The 14,145-nt window shown below is 32.3% G+C and overlaps 1 pseudogene; it reads left to right on the top strand.

Moving 5' to 3' along the window:
• The window catches only part of LOC143386137 (cadherin-9-like), a 105,938-nt pseudogene that overhangs the window by 14,107 nt on the left and 77,686 nt on the right, over positions 1 to 14,145 (top strand).

Below are 14,145 nucleotides of genomic sequence, written 5' to 3'. Positions count from 1 at the left end.
ACTTGCACTAGGAGCATATTGAAAGATGAATATTATTAGTTTGCACTTGTAACTATATCAATATCTTTGAAGTATTATATAATAAAGGGAGGTATTCAGAAATGCTTTTGCTAGATTGCTGGCCAGAAGGTAAGGGGATGAAGATGAAGAACACATGGGAAACTATCAGGAAAATGAAATAGGGCTACTCTTTCTGATACTTTTTCCTAAAACACATAAGGATACATTTTGTGCATAACTGGCTATATCATTTAGCATAAGGGCAAATATTGAATGATTCTGCTTTTATGCAGTATTACAAGTAGTCAAACTCATAAAAGCACAAAGGAGAGTAGAAGTTTCCAGGGGGCAAGGGCATTGAAAAATAAGTATAAATGCTTTTCAGTGAAGTTACTTTTTTGTTATGCAAGATGAAGATACTCTGAAGATCTTCTGGATGACATCATGCCTATAGTTAATAAGAATGTACTGTACAATTAACAAAAAAAATGTTGAGATAGATCTCATGTTATGTGTGGGTGTTTTTCTTTAATATCACAATAAAGTAAAATGAATACCTTTGTGTTAAAATGGGTTATTTGAAATCTTGTAGCACAGAGAAATTCAAGAGAACAGCAATTGCATCTAATTTTAAACTTCTAAATGTATTACATAAGCAAAATGAAGGGCACTGCTAATGGTTCAGTCCCCAGTAAAACCTTTTCATTGTACAAAATTTCTCATGTTAAGGTTGTGACTGGTCCAATAAAGCTGAGGAGTGGTAGTAAAAATTAAATAAATAAATATAGAAAACCTAAGAAATATGCTTAAAAAGACACTGTCTCTGTGGTGTGTCTCTTGATATTATGAAATTAGAATCAAATAGAGAAGAAGCCTGTGGTTTTAGAGAGTTGTCTTGCTGAATAAACCATCAAACAAACAAAAAATGTCTGATCTCATTGAGCTTAAAATGCTGTGAGGTCCATCAACTTTCACAGCTAGTGTGTGCATAATGTCTGTGGCCTTCCACAGGTGTGGCCAATAAGGCTACTGAAACAATTCCAAAAGGTGAAGGAAGACAGAGAGCCCTAGACAGGGGAGCCCTTCTCAGTTAGCAGAACTGAAGACTGAACTCAGCTCAAAGCTTCATTCTTCACTCCTGGGTTACAAGGGCATGTAACAGGTGTTCAAAATGGCTGTGGCAATGAGAGGAGTTGAGGAGGAGGGAGGTTGATCAGTGGGGACAAAGCTATAGTTAGAGAGGAGTGAGAAGTTCTGGTGTACTGTTGTATATGAATGGTGTGCATAATGGTAGATCATGATAATGTATATTATGTTTTCTTTTTAAAATCTAAAGAAAAGATTTTTAATGTTTTTTACCACAAAGTAATGATGCAGTTTGAGAGGATAAATTATATTTAAACTGATTTTAACATTGCAGAGTAAATACATATGCTGAATATCACATAGTATCTGGTCATAACATTTATTTATATGTTTTTACAATGTCACTTAAATAAATTCAGTGTACAAATTGCTATGAATTACCCTGTGTTTCTCTTCTCCTTTTAGAAGAAAGGTATTTATGGTGCTTACAGTGCCCTTCTGTCACCACTGTTTATTGCTTGTGGGGGAAAGCAGGTACACTGTCATTTGGTTCATAAATCTCTTGGTCAGGATCTTTCTCTGAACCTGATGCAAAAATTATTGCCTCTTACATATCCCTGCATCTCGCCCTCCCACTCCAAACACATTGAATCAATATACAAACTATCAAACCCTTCAACTTGCACTTCAGAACAAACCTGAATGTGGCTCAGATGACATTTTAAAATATTTTCTCTAAGATGAAGAGTCAGCCTCATATTTGCTAACCAGGAATTCAGTGCCAGGATCATCTGTGCTATTTACCAACTATTTCTATATTTGAGGGCATGATGGGAAGATACTTCACACGTCTTGGAAGTTAGACCAAGAAAAATGATCTTATCATTTTTTTTAATTTGATGTGTACCTATTCTGGGTGGAGTTATTATAAAACTTAGTCCAAATTGCAAGACATTTGTTTCCTACCTTAGCAAAGTTGAAAAACATGATACTTGTAATTGTATTACACATGATGAGCTTTGGTGATCTAGGTCTTTAGGTTTTTGGATTGACTTCATAAGTAGGATCTGAATGGAACAAAACATCATCTACTACATTTTACTATCTACTATAAATGTGCTTATGCCTTTAAAATGATTAATGTAATAATTTATAATGACCAGCTTCAATTTCATTTGTAGTTCCCTGGGTAACTGTATTTAAATTAACTGTATTTAAAATTCATTCTATTCAAATGTTTTATTTAATCATTTTATAAGGTAAGGTTATGATTCCTAGTTTAGATAAAATGGGGAAAAAGCCAGTTAATAAATTCACACAAACCCATGAAGAGTGTAGTAGCAAGCTCCAAATGTTGATTTGTATCTACTTACTACAGGTTTACTCTTTATTCCCCTCTTCATTCTGCATGTCTATGACTATATAAAATTCAATAGTTATCAAAATGTAAGCTTTTTTCTGTATTATAGAGTTAATATAAAGATTTTTAGGACTCAAAATGTAAAGTAAAAAACAAAAATTCCACCAACATTTCTACCAATCTTTTAAAGTGACATTTAGCGTATACCTCAGTTATAATTATGAGTATCCACATCTGTATTAGAAGTGTCTAATAAGACTTTCTCATCAGTAGAATTTACATATCCTGCTAAGTGCCTTGTGTATACAGTCCTTCTCTGAAATGATGATAATGATTAGTTCTTCTACTGGAGCTTATTATTTACTACATTAATTAGGAAGCACATATATTTTTTTTATCACAACTATTTTCTAAAAATACTTTTGTAGTTCTATGTTAAAATTTTTTTATATATAATAGCATAAGACTTATTTCTTTTTTTGTGCTTTGAATACATTACTCTGTCATCAGACTGACAAAGCACCATTAAAACAACAGGAAAAATCTATATTGAATATTGAATTAAAATAGTGCTTATAATTTACATGTCTATTGAGAAAAATATCATAAGTTATTGCATGTTTATTTTACAATGTATCTTTCTATAGTTATTCAGTTCCCCTTGCTCTACTTAATATTGCCACAAAACTTGGCCACCTACCTCTCCACCATTCCAATTTTTCCCTCCCTAAACTATGGATTTCCAAAACTGACTGATAAAAGAAGCACTGTCAAATACAATACAGTTTTAAATATGAACATTTTTTTTAACACTGAGTCTTTTCTTGTGTGTGAAGTACTTAGTGTAGGCTGACTCATATAAGATACTCATTAACTTGCATCTGCCAGACTCTGATGTTCATTTCTGAGCTAAAAGTTGACATGAAACCACAGGCTGAAAATTCATTTATAGCTTTCTGCACTGATTAAAAGTTTGGCATATAAATTCAAGGTTTTCTTTCATTTTCTCAGGAGATTAAATATTATTCAGTAAATGATTCTAATGGCCGTGCTTTATTCAGAGATATGTTATAAACACTCCATTGTTATATATATGGATTATTTTCCTACAATATAAACTCTTCTAGAAGTCAGCCATTGTGTTCACCTAGAAAATGCCTAGAAAACAAGTAGGCATTTCAGATATATTTGGTGAAGGAATAACTATTTAAATTTCTGAATGATTTTATATATTTCATAAAATTGGCATGATTTGTTTACCTTTCTGTTCTTAGATATTTACTTCATTTTCATCCTTCCCCTGAAATTTTCAACAGAGAGCTTTAAGAAAACTGGTGATGTACTCAAATGAAATACAGGGGAAAGGTTTAGTGGAATATGCAGGCATACTTGAGGGAAGGAACACTTGGGATGCTGCCAACAAGAATTCTTAATGGCAAAAACCTTCTTACCCATCTTGGGCATGAAAGTCACAGGATTGGTGCTGACATTATCCCAGAAAAGGTACCTTGTTATTTTAGCACAGTGTCATCTGTAAAAAGCTGTGGTCACATCATAGAAAAGCAATCAAATCATAGATATGCAACATGAAGGAAAAGATACCCCCTATCATCTCCCTAGATATCCTGCCTGCACTTCCGGCTCTGGAAAACCAACTTAGGAGTACTGGGCCAACAAATTCAATTCTTGGAGCTTTATTTCCTGTAACACTGAGGAAAGTAAAGAAGAGCTTGGAGTTGATCTGAAGGGGAAAATCTTCTAGCAAATCTAATAATAAAATGTGATATAATAAACAGGTTTCTACATAAATATATCTCTCAAATGACTAATTTCTTAGTAGACTTTCTAAAACTTAAGTTACTTGGTCAAACATTTGTAAACAATTTAAAGATATTTTTTTATGTATATTGTTAAATTACATTGGAAAAAAACCCCTCAAGTTATTTTTCCTTTCCACTTATAATATTCAAATAATTATTTTAGTTTCCCTCTTTATACAAAGAGCTATGCCTTTCCTATAAGAGCTATGCCTTTCCTATTTCATCTAGCTATGCCTGTCCTATTTCATCTTTAATAACTATATTTAATATAGTTATTATTATTATTTATTTGAATACTATACTTATTTGTTTTTTGTTGAGGCATTTAGATAAAATATTTTGCTGGATATTTTATCTGGAGTATCTTGCTAATATCGAATCTCATAAAATCAAACTTTCATTTTACCATGTGTATTTTCTCAACTTCATTGCAAATAAAATTTTATTACTGTTTTTATTGTATACTTCCAACCATTTTGATAATTTCAACAACTGTGGAATATACTGATGGACTACACTAGTATTATTCTACTCCCAAAAACTATAATTTCCAGGCTTGACTTTTCAAAAACATATTTGAGTGATGATATGTACTTGCATGTCAAATAAATACTTGATTACCTTGATGTAGGTGTTAAATGGAACACATGGCTTTTCACTGTTAAAAATCAAAATTTTGGCCAGGCACAATGACCTGAAATTCCAGCAACTTTGGAGGCTGAGGCAGGAGGATAGTGAATTGAAAGCCAGCCTTAGCAATTTAGGGAGACCTAAGTAACTTAGTGAGACCCTTTTGCAATTACAACATAAAAGGGGGTGGGAATGTAACTCAGTGATTTAACACTGATACCAAATTTAAAAATAAATACATAAGTAAATACAAAACTTGACTTTCCATTCCCACATAAAACCATATTAATACATCTAGTGGCTCTTCTTAGTAAATTACAACTTAATTTGCTGTTCAAGACAAAGTCATAAATTTATCACTATTTTCTCCACTTCTGTTTTTTAAATTAAATTAGTGATTTATTTTGAACAGATTATTTTATTTTAAATCCATTTTTATCATTTTTCTACCTTTTTCCTTATGCTGTAAAGTCCTATTTTCATATAGCAGCCAGAATTACTAATTCAACATTTCACTTGCATCATGATCCTACTCTTTCACAAACCCTCTTGAAGGTGAAAACTGTATGATTTTAAGGACTCTGAAGCCTACTGCCAGTTTGACCTCATTGTTATATTTCTCTTGTTCACTTGCCTATAGGTGTTATTTTGTCCTTTCAATGAGGTCTTCTTCCATAAATATCATTTCACCCACCTCACAGTCAAGCATGTGCCTTGTACTGGGTCTTTGCTCTGCAGAGCTGTTCCTATTGAAATCCTAACAGCTTGTTCCCTATCTCCTTTGAGCTTTCTACTTTAGTGTCACCATACTAAACAGGCCTTCTTTGACCACAGTACTGAAAATAACAGTACTGTTATGGTTTGTATATGAGGTGTCCTCCAAAAGCTTATGTGTGAGACTATTCTAGAAGGTTTACAGGTGAAAAGACTGGGTTCAGAAAGCCTTACCCTAAACAGTGAATTAATCCCCTGATGGGGATTAATGAGGTGGTAGCTTTAGGCTGATAGAGTAGGGCTGGAAGACAGGGGTCATTGAGGGTGTGTCTTTGGAGTATATATTTGGTGAGCTGAGCTTAGTCTCTCTCTGCTTTCTGATGTGATGTTTTGAGTCCCTTCCCTCGATGGCACTCTTCCACCATGATGTTCTGTATCACCTCAAGCTCCAAGAAATGGAGCTGGCCTTTCATAGATTGAGACCTCTGGAACTGTGAGTTCTCAAATAATCTTTTTCTCATCTAAAATTGTTCTAGTTAGGTCTTTTTGTGACTGCAAGAAAAGCTGACTAAAACAAGTATCTACCCCCATACTTCTCACTATTCAAACTGCTTTGTTTTTCTTGTGTAGACATATTTTTATCATAATTTTAGATTTATCAAAAAATTAAGAAGATAGTTTATGGTACTTCAAAACCCTGCATCCATTTGTGTCTACTTTCAAATTTTATATTCACGTGGTATGCTTTTATAGTTGATGAAAGAATGTTCATATATTAATTATCAAAGTACACAGGTTGTTCAAATTTTCCTAGTTCATAGGTCACATCCAGGATTCTATCTAGGATACAACATTTAATTTAGGACTCATGTCATTTAAGGCTCCTCAGGGACAAGATAATTTGTTTTTTCTGCCTTTGATAGCCTGGACGTTTTTAGGAGTACTGTTCATATACTATGTAAGATGCTACTCCATTGAAATTTTTCAGATATTTTTCTCTAATTAGATTGGGATCAGTGCTTGTGGAGGAGGTTCAGATAGGTCAAGTGGCTTCTTCATCTCTTCATATCAATGGTCCTTGTACCCTTTATTTAGCTTTGTTGATATTGGCCTTAATGATACGGTTGACCTGCTGTTTGTCAAGTTTTTCTAAAGTAGAGGTACTTGTTTCTTCCAATTTCTATTGTGTCCTTTTGATAAGGAAGCTATTAAGTGCATGCCATGCTTAGAAAGTGGTCATTTATGTTCTTCCTCCATGAAAGCAGAACATCTACAGAAATCACTGGAATCCATCTTTAGAGAGCTTCTTCTCTTCTTCTGAGTCTTTAATTATTTCTTACAGACTTAATTACTCATTTATATCAAAATGAATTTATAAATTATGAGCATTTATTTTACCTATTAGGTTATGATACTTCTTTTTTTTTTTTATTCTATTACTCAGATAATTTTAGTTTCATCCATAAGGATCCACTCATTATTTTCTTTTAATATACCCCCATTAATATATATTTTTATTTTGTATGAGAAAGAAAAGCTAGGGAGGGTGAGAGGGAGGGAGAGAAAATGTGTAATTTCTGGTATATTCCTTGATCTAGTACTAGAATCAGCCATTTCTCTTTGAATCCTAGTTTCTTTTATTGGAAAATATTAGAAACGAAGGTCTGAGCTATAGATGATATATTGGTACTGTGTGTTGTTCTTTCTAGGCCATCACAGCTGACAGAGCAAAGAATATGCACGTTTGTATAAACCTCACACATACACACTCATCTCTAAATATCGCACTATGTAGCCATCTATATTATGATAATGAGTTTACATTGATAACTCCTACTTTTATACAAAGAGATCATTCTGGCTTCTTTTTCTTATCTGTGAATTTCTAGAAGAATAAAACAAGATTAAGAAGCCTGACTCTAAGATCTAAGATCTATATACTTAATTGATCAGGTCCACCAAGAAAATTGTCAGCCCACGTTGTGTGGAAAACAACTCTACTAACTACACCTCAGTGCATAGGTATGATTCATTTTCTACCTACTCTGAAATGCCCCTAATTTCCAAACATACTGGCATGAGAATTTTGCCCTCTCACTGCCTTCACTGGGTCTGTTTCACCCATTTGTAATGAAACTAAATGCTCACGTCACAGTCTGCATTCTATCCGGGGCTGTTCTTCAAGTCTTTATCTCCAAAACACCTTTTTCTTTTTCTTTTTTTTTAATCTTTTAACTTGTTTACATTATTTTTTCTCTTCACAAACTTTTATGAAAAGTTTTATGAGTTTTGATAAATGCACAATTTGGAACTCACCACTATACAGAAAAGTTTCATCACCCAACACTTTTCCTGTATTTCACCTACTAAGCCCTCCTATCCTGCTCCACAACCTTTGGAAACTGTGGTGATTTTAGGGTTTCCTAGTTTGGACTCTTTCAGAAAGGCACAGAATTAGAATAATTAAGTGTGTAGCCTTGTCAGACTAGAGACTATCACTTAGTATTTTGCATTTAAGTTTTCTCACTTTTGTGTGTGTTTTCGACTCAAAAGCTCATTTCTATCTTTAAATAACATTCTATTTTAGTAAATGTCACAATGTTTATACTTGTTCATCTAGTAAGCCACCTAGCAAGCCACCTAACAAGCCACCTAGCCACCTCTTTCTTTTTGGTTTTGAGAGATTATGAGTAAAGGTTAGATAAACATTAATATACAGGTTTCTGGGTGTGAGTTCTTTTTCCATCATTGTGTACATACCTAGAACTGTGCCTTTTGTGTTACATGGTAAAACAAAGTTTAGTTTTGTAAAAACAAAACAAAACAACAACAACAACAACAAAAAGAGCTTCAAATAGTTTTCTAAATTGCCTGGTCCATTTTGCATTCTCTCCAGCAATAAAGGATAATTCCTACGTCCTTGTCAGCATTTGACATTTGTATTTTAGACACTCCTATATGTATATTATAGCATTTTTAATACAATTATCTAACTGCCAATTATTTTGAGAATGTTTGCATGCTTATTTTCCAATTGTATTTCCATTTTTCTGATGTATCTTTTCAGATAATTTTTAGACCTTTGGTTCACATTTTAATTCTTTTGGGTCTTTCTGTTGAATTTCAGGGATTTTTTAAAATATATTTACATTATTGACCTGTATCATGTATATTTTATTTAAAACTTTGCCTATAATTTTATTCTCTTAAAATAGAAGATTTTTTTTAATTTAATGAAGTCCATCTTATCAATTGTAGTGTTTACCAAAGTATATTATTGATGCTATATCTAAAACTCTACCAAACACAAGGTCACTGAGGTATTGATTGTCCTGTATTTTATTTCAGAAATTTTATACTTCATAATATTAAATTTGTTATCTGGGATCTATTTTGACTTAACTGATGTGAAAGGCTTAAGGGTTTTATGGAGATTAACTTTTAAAGAATTTTTTTTTTCTTTTAATTTTCTGGATAAGCTTTTAATTGTCTATTTCTTGCACATGGTTGCCTGATTGTTTTCACACCTTCTGTTGAGAAGACTATCCTTTCCTCATTGAATTACCTTTGCCCAGTTGGATGTGGATTACACTTGGCTTTATTTAGCCTGATTTCTTAATGCATGTTATATTTTTGGGGTCACCAACTTGAAAAAAATATTTTTTCTAGTTTCCATTGTTTAAGAACATATTTACAAAAAATATCAGATTTACTTGAGATGATACCAAATTCTACTTTCCCCCAAGCTAATTCTGTTTTCTTAACCAAATTTCTTAAGCAGGCCATGAATCTATACTTGTTGCTGTCCTAACAGTTGTCTTTCCATCTCTGACACTAGCTAAAACCATTAACACAGTATACATCCAAATTAAAATGTATATGATATAATACCCCTTTCTGCTTTCTTCTTTTTCACCTGGATTTTTACAGTCTTGTGTTGCATTAGTTTAACTGATGTAATAGAAACTTTGTGACCTTCAAAAAGCACATTTTTGTGGTAGGAACAAAGGTAAATTTTGATTCCTTGATACTTATTCAGGCAGTGGGGTTAGTATTAAAGAAAAATTGTTGGCCAATGTCCTTTGAATTGAAAGTGGATGTGTGTTTCCATGTGCTATAGAAAGTCATAGATCATTAATTTTTTAATCTAGTTCCACTATTATAGATAATGATTTTTTTTTCTCAGAATTTGGCAATGGTTGTTGGTACATTTTTTAGAGTCTATCCTACCATTTATCTCTTTATATTCTATGACATATATGCCATTATTGTTATTTTGATAAGTTATTACTAAAACCTTATTTCCCAACTGTTCTTATCATACTAGTTTATGCTGTCAATTTTCTAGGGAAGGTTAAAAAACTAAATTTTTAAATCAAGAAGTTCATTGATGTACCAAATAAAGACTGTTCACATGATGCTGGAAGCTTATGTTTCTGCAATATAAATTTGTTTTCCTTGAACTAATTTTGTGCTCTTTATTTAGATAAAAATGAGATAACAAATTATAGAACAATAGTGTTAGGCATAACATTCTTGAAAAAAAATCTATAACTGATTGTAGGAAACTTAAATATGTATATATTAAATAAACATAAACTAATAGTGAAATATATATATAAGTATATATATTTACACAAACATATATATATTTACATAATAAATATCAGAGTTATCAATTACCATAAAAAAGATTTTTCTAAAAACATATTTCCTATAAAAAGATTATTGATTTTAAAAGATCCATAATTTTGGTGTCACACATATTGGCTGAATATGTTCTTTATATATTTATTATTTATTTAAGTTGTGAGACGTTTTTCTACAAATGATCCAAGAGATAAAGAAAAGAGAGTTGGGAAGATTACAGGAATCAAATAATCTGAAAATATATGCAAAACTTTTCCAAGACACAAAATTACTGGTAAAAAAATGGTTTTGCTTCAACTCTGCAAAACTGAGATATGTCATATTAAAATATAAAAAAAAAAAAAACCTCAGGGATGTAATATGTCTTATGATTCTTTATCAAAGCTTTTCTTGAAGATCACTACTTTAATATATGTGAAAATTCATTGTTGATTACAAACAGCAAAATGATAAGACAGCAAAATTAATCACACACACTTGCTTTATGTGTACCTTTCATCTGAGAAAATTTGCCTAAAAATAGGAATAAAATACCTTATCTGAATAAAAAGCATACAAATGTGCATTTACAAGGAAAAGAATATGAAAGAATGCAATTGAATTTTAGATGTGCTGTTTATATGCTAAACAATCTACTTAATTACAAAAATGAATATTTTTTCTTGATTTATAAATAACCAAAACAACATTTCTTTTAAATGCAATTTAATATAATTAAGGGAACAAGGGAATAATAATAAAACAATTTTCAGTTTTTAAAATTAACAAGATTGCAGTGAATTCCCTGATTATAAAATCAAAGTTAATCCAAATTTAAAATATTGTACTTCATCGTGCATCTGATAGTATTTATTTATCAACAGAAACATGATTAAAATGCAAAGTATTTAAGGCTGATAGAGATAATTAAGCATAGAAATTTTGGTAGTCAGCTTGTTGCTATTGAGTGAATAAAGACTATGAGGAATTTTTAATAAACCTCATGGGATAAGAGCTTGCTAACTTTAAAATCAAAAGCAGCAGGAAACCTTTTAAAATGTTCACTTTTATCTAAGAGCCAAGGAATGTACAGGTATTAAATTAGCCACAAGAGAGCTGTACTAATGTTCCCTAAATGTGAAACAAATATGTGAAGAGTTATGAGAAAAATAAAGGTATTTAATGAAGGGGATGTAAAGTTCATATAAACACTCTATAATTCATACCAATCACTAGTGAAGTTCATACTTAATCACATTTGATCCAAATTTTTTTGAATATTAATCATATCACTGAAGATTTTTTTCATTTTTACAGGAAGCAAAAACATGCCCCATTCTTTCAGAAAAGATATTTTCTCCTAGGTAAATTCTTCCCATTTATTTATTACCTTGTTCATGCAACAGAATACAAAGTCAATCTCAAATGGAATACTGGACTCAAAATGGGGGTATCTATATTAGCATTAATCTATTAAAGAATTAATTTAAAACATATCTGTCAACTATTTGATGCAAGACACAGATGTATGCAAAATATCTCATATCACATAAGTTACATTGCAGCTAGGAGAAATAAGCATATATACACTAAATAAAAATGATATTAAAAGTTGTCACAAACAATGTGAAGAACATACAGGGTAGAAGAAAAGTAAAAGAAACTATAATGTGGTAAACTATCTTTTGAAAGATTTTTTTAGAGACTTTTCAAAAAAAGGAGAACATTATGAAGGAACAGGGAAATGAGAAGGAGATACTTAGATGAGTGTCTAAAGACAAGTGCTGTTTTTACTGACGCTGGCTTTGAACTTTCAGTCCTTCTCACTCAGTCTCCAGAACCACTGGAATTACAGTTGTTGTCATCCATACATGGCATAAAGGCAAGTTTTAACACACATAAAAAAAACTTCAGGTTAGTGCATATAGAGTAATATCACTGTGTCATAGTTGATTCTGGCTGCTATTACAACTTGCCATAGAATGAATAGTTTAAATAGCAAACATTTATTTGTGACAGCTTCAGAGAATGAGGAGTCAAGGTCAAGGTGCCAGCAGATCTGGGGTATTATGAGGACTCTCTTGATTTGCATTTTGCAGTTTTCTTATAGTGCCCTTACCCAGCTGACAGTCACAAAAGAATTTGGGCTCTTTGATGTCTTTGTAGAGGCACTAAACTCATTATGAGGGTTGCATCTTTAAGGCCTGATATAAATCTAATCACTTCCTGAAATTCCTACCTTCTAATAATATTATCTGGGGTGATAGGATTTCAACATATGGACTTTGATGTGATGCAAACATTCAGTCTGTATTTCCACTACAGCCCCTCCTCCATGACTTCCACATGTCTAGTATGTACATTTTATCCCCAAAGAACCAAGTATCTTAAGACATTTCATTAGTAACTCTGTAGTCAAGTCACAAAACTCATCAATTATCATATAAATCAGATATGAATGAGATTACAGTATGATATATTCAAAAGTAAAATTTCTCTGTGAACATAAAAAAATCAAGCAAGTTATATCCTTTCTCACTACAGTGATGGTGAAAGCACAAGATAGACCATCTCAGTCCAAAAGGAAGAAATAGGGAAGCAGGAATTGATAGAAAGCAGAACAACCAAGAAAAAGAAGCCAAAGACAGGTGTCAGATTTCCAGATTCAGCATGATTTTGCAGGGGATTCTTGCAAATAAATAATGTGTAGGTATTCCCACTTTTGCATCTCATAAGTACTGGATAAGGAAATCCATGGGAGATGCTTACAAAGTTGTAGAATTTCAGTCTCCTTTTGCATGAGGGTAAAGTGACTCCAGTCACCAGAGGACATGGTTCAAAGACAGTTGCAGGTAAAGGCTATGAGAAACTAAAGAATTCCAAAATTGTAGTATGTGTGTGGCCATATTAAAGGATCAAAGGGATTTATAGTAGAGAATCAGCTTTCACATCAAAACACTTCTTTGTATGCTGTGCTCATTTCTTTCTGAACTAGAACAACAGACTCCAATTGATCTTTCCCTTAACCAAATCCCTTTCCTACTTTTTAGGCTATTTCCTATTTAACCGCCAGATTGATCTTTTCTAAATATATTATGTAAAAATCTTTCAACAGCTTTTCATTTCACTGGAAATGAATGTGAATTTCTTACTCTAGCTTGGCAAGGCCTATGGGAACTTGACCCCTGCCTGAATGTCTGGATCCAGTTAATACAGATAGACTTTTTGTTCAAAGGCCTACAGTCTGCATAAAGGATACATCTAAGTTAAAATATACCACAGATCATTTAGAGTGATATTCAATGTCTCCTGCAAATGTGGTTATCAAGGTCAATGGACAAAATCATTTCTTCCTATGGGAAGAAATCAGGGTAACCAGTGTAATCAACTAAGGAATTTGTTGTGTTTTATATAAGTGAAGCATCAGCTTCCTTGAAATTCTCTTGCTGCTAATTTTTCATTTCACCATGGCCAAACTACCCACTACTGGGTATGTTCTGCAGTAGTGGTGATTAGATATTTTTTCCTCCCACAAGATATTTTCTAAGTACTAGTTGTTAATTTGGATATTTATTAAAGAATTTTAACTTGATTGTGGGTAAATTTGCCAGTTACCCCATAGCTCTCAAGATTATTATTAGCTATAATAGCCCTGATGAATGACAGTTATTATCCACTGATATTTCAGATTCAGAAAATGATGAGGTCTAGGATTTCTTTTACTGGGGAGTGTTTTTGCAATCATGTATATGTTTTATTATAAATCATACCTTTTTAAAAGTAATAGATTTGGGAATTAAGTGACATAGGTATGATGGACAGAGCTGATAGTTTTGCACTGTAGCAAACATCTATAACAATACTTGCCAGTCTCCATTCTCTTTTCTGCTGTGCTGGGCCCATATC

Source organism: Callospermophilus lateralis, unplaced genomic scaffold (assembly GCF_048772815.1).
Source record: "Callospermophilus lateralis isolate mCalLat2 unplaced genomic scaffold, mCalLat2.hap1 Scaffold_113, whole genome shotgun sequence".
NCBI lineage: Eukaryota > Metazoa > Chordata > Mammalia > Rodentia > Sciuridae > Callospermophilus > Callospermophilus lateralis.
The sequence above is the reverse complement of the archived record's forward strand: the minus strand, read 5'-3'. Positions and strand labels throughout refer to the sequence as shown.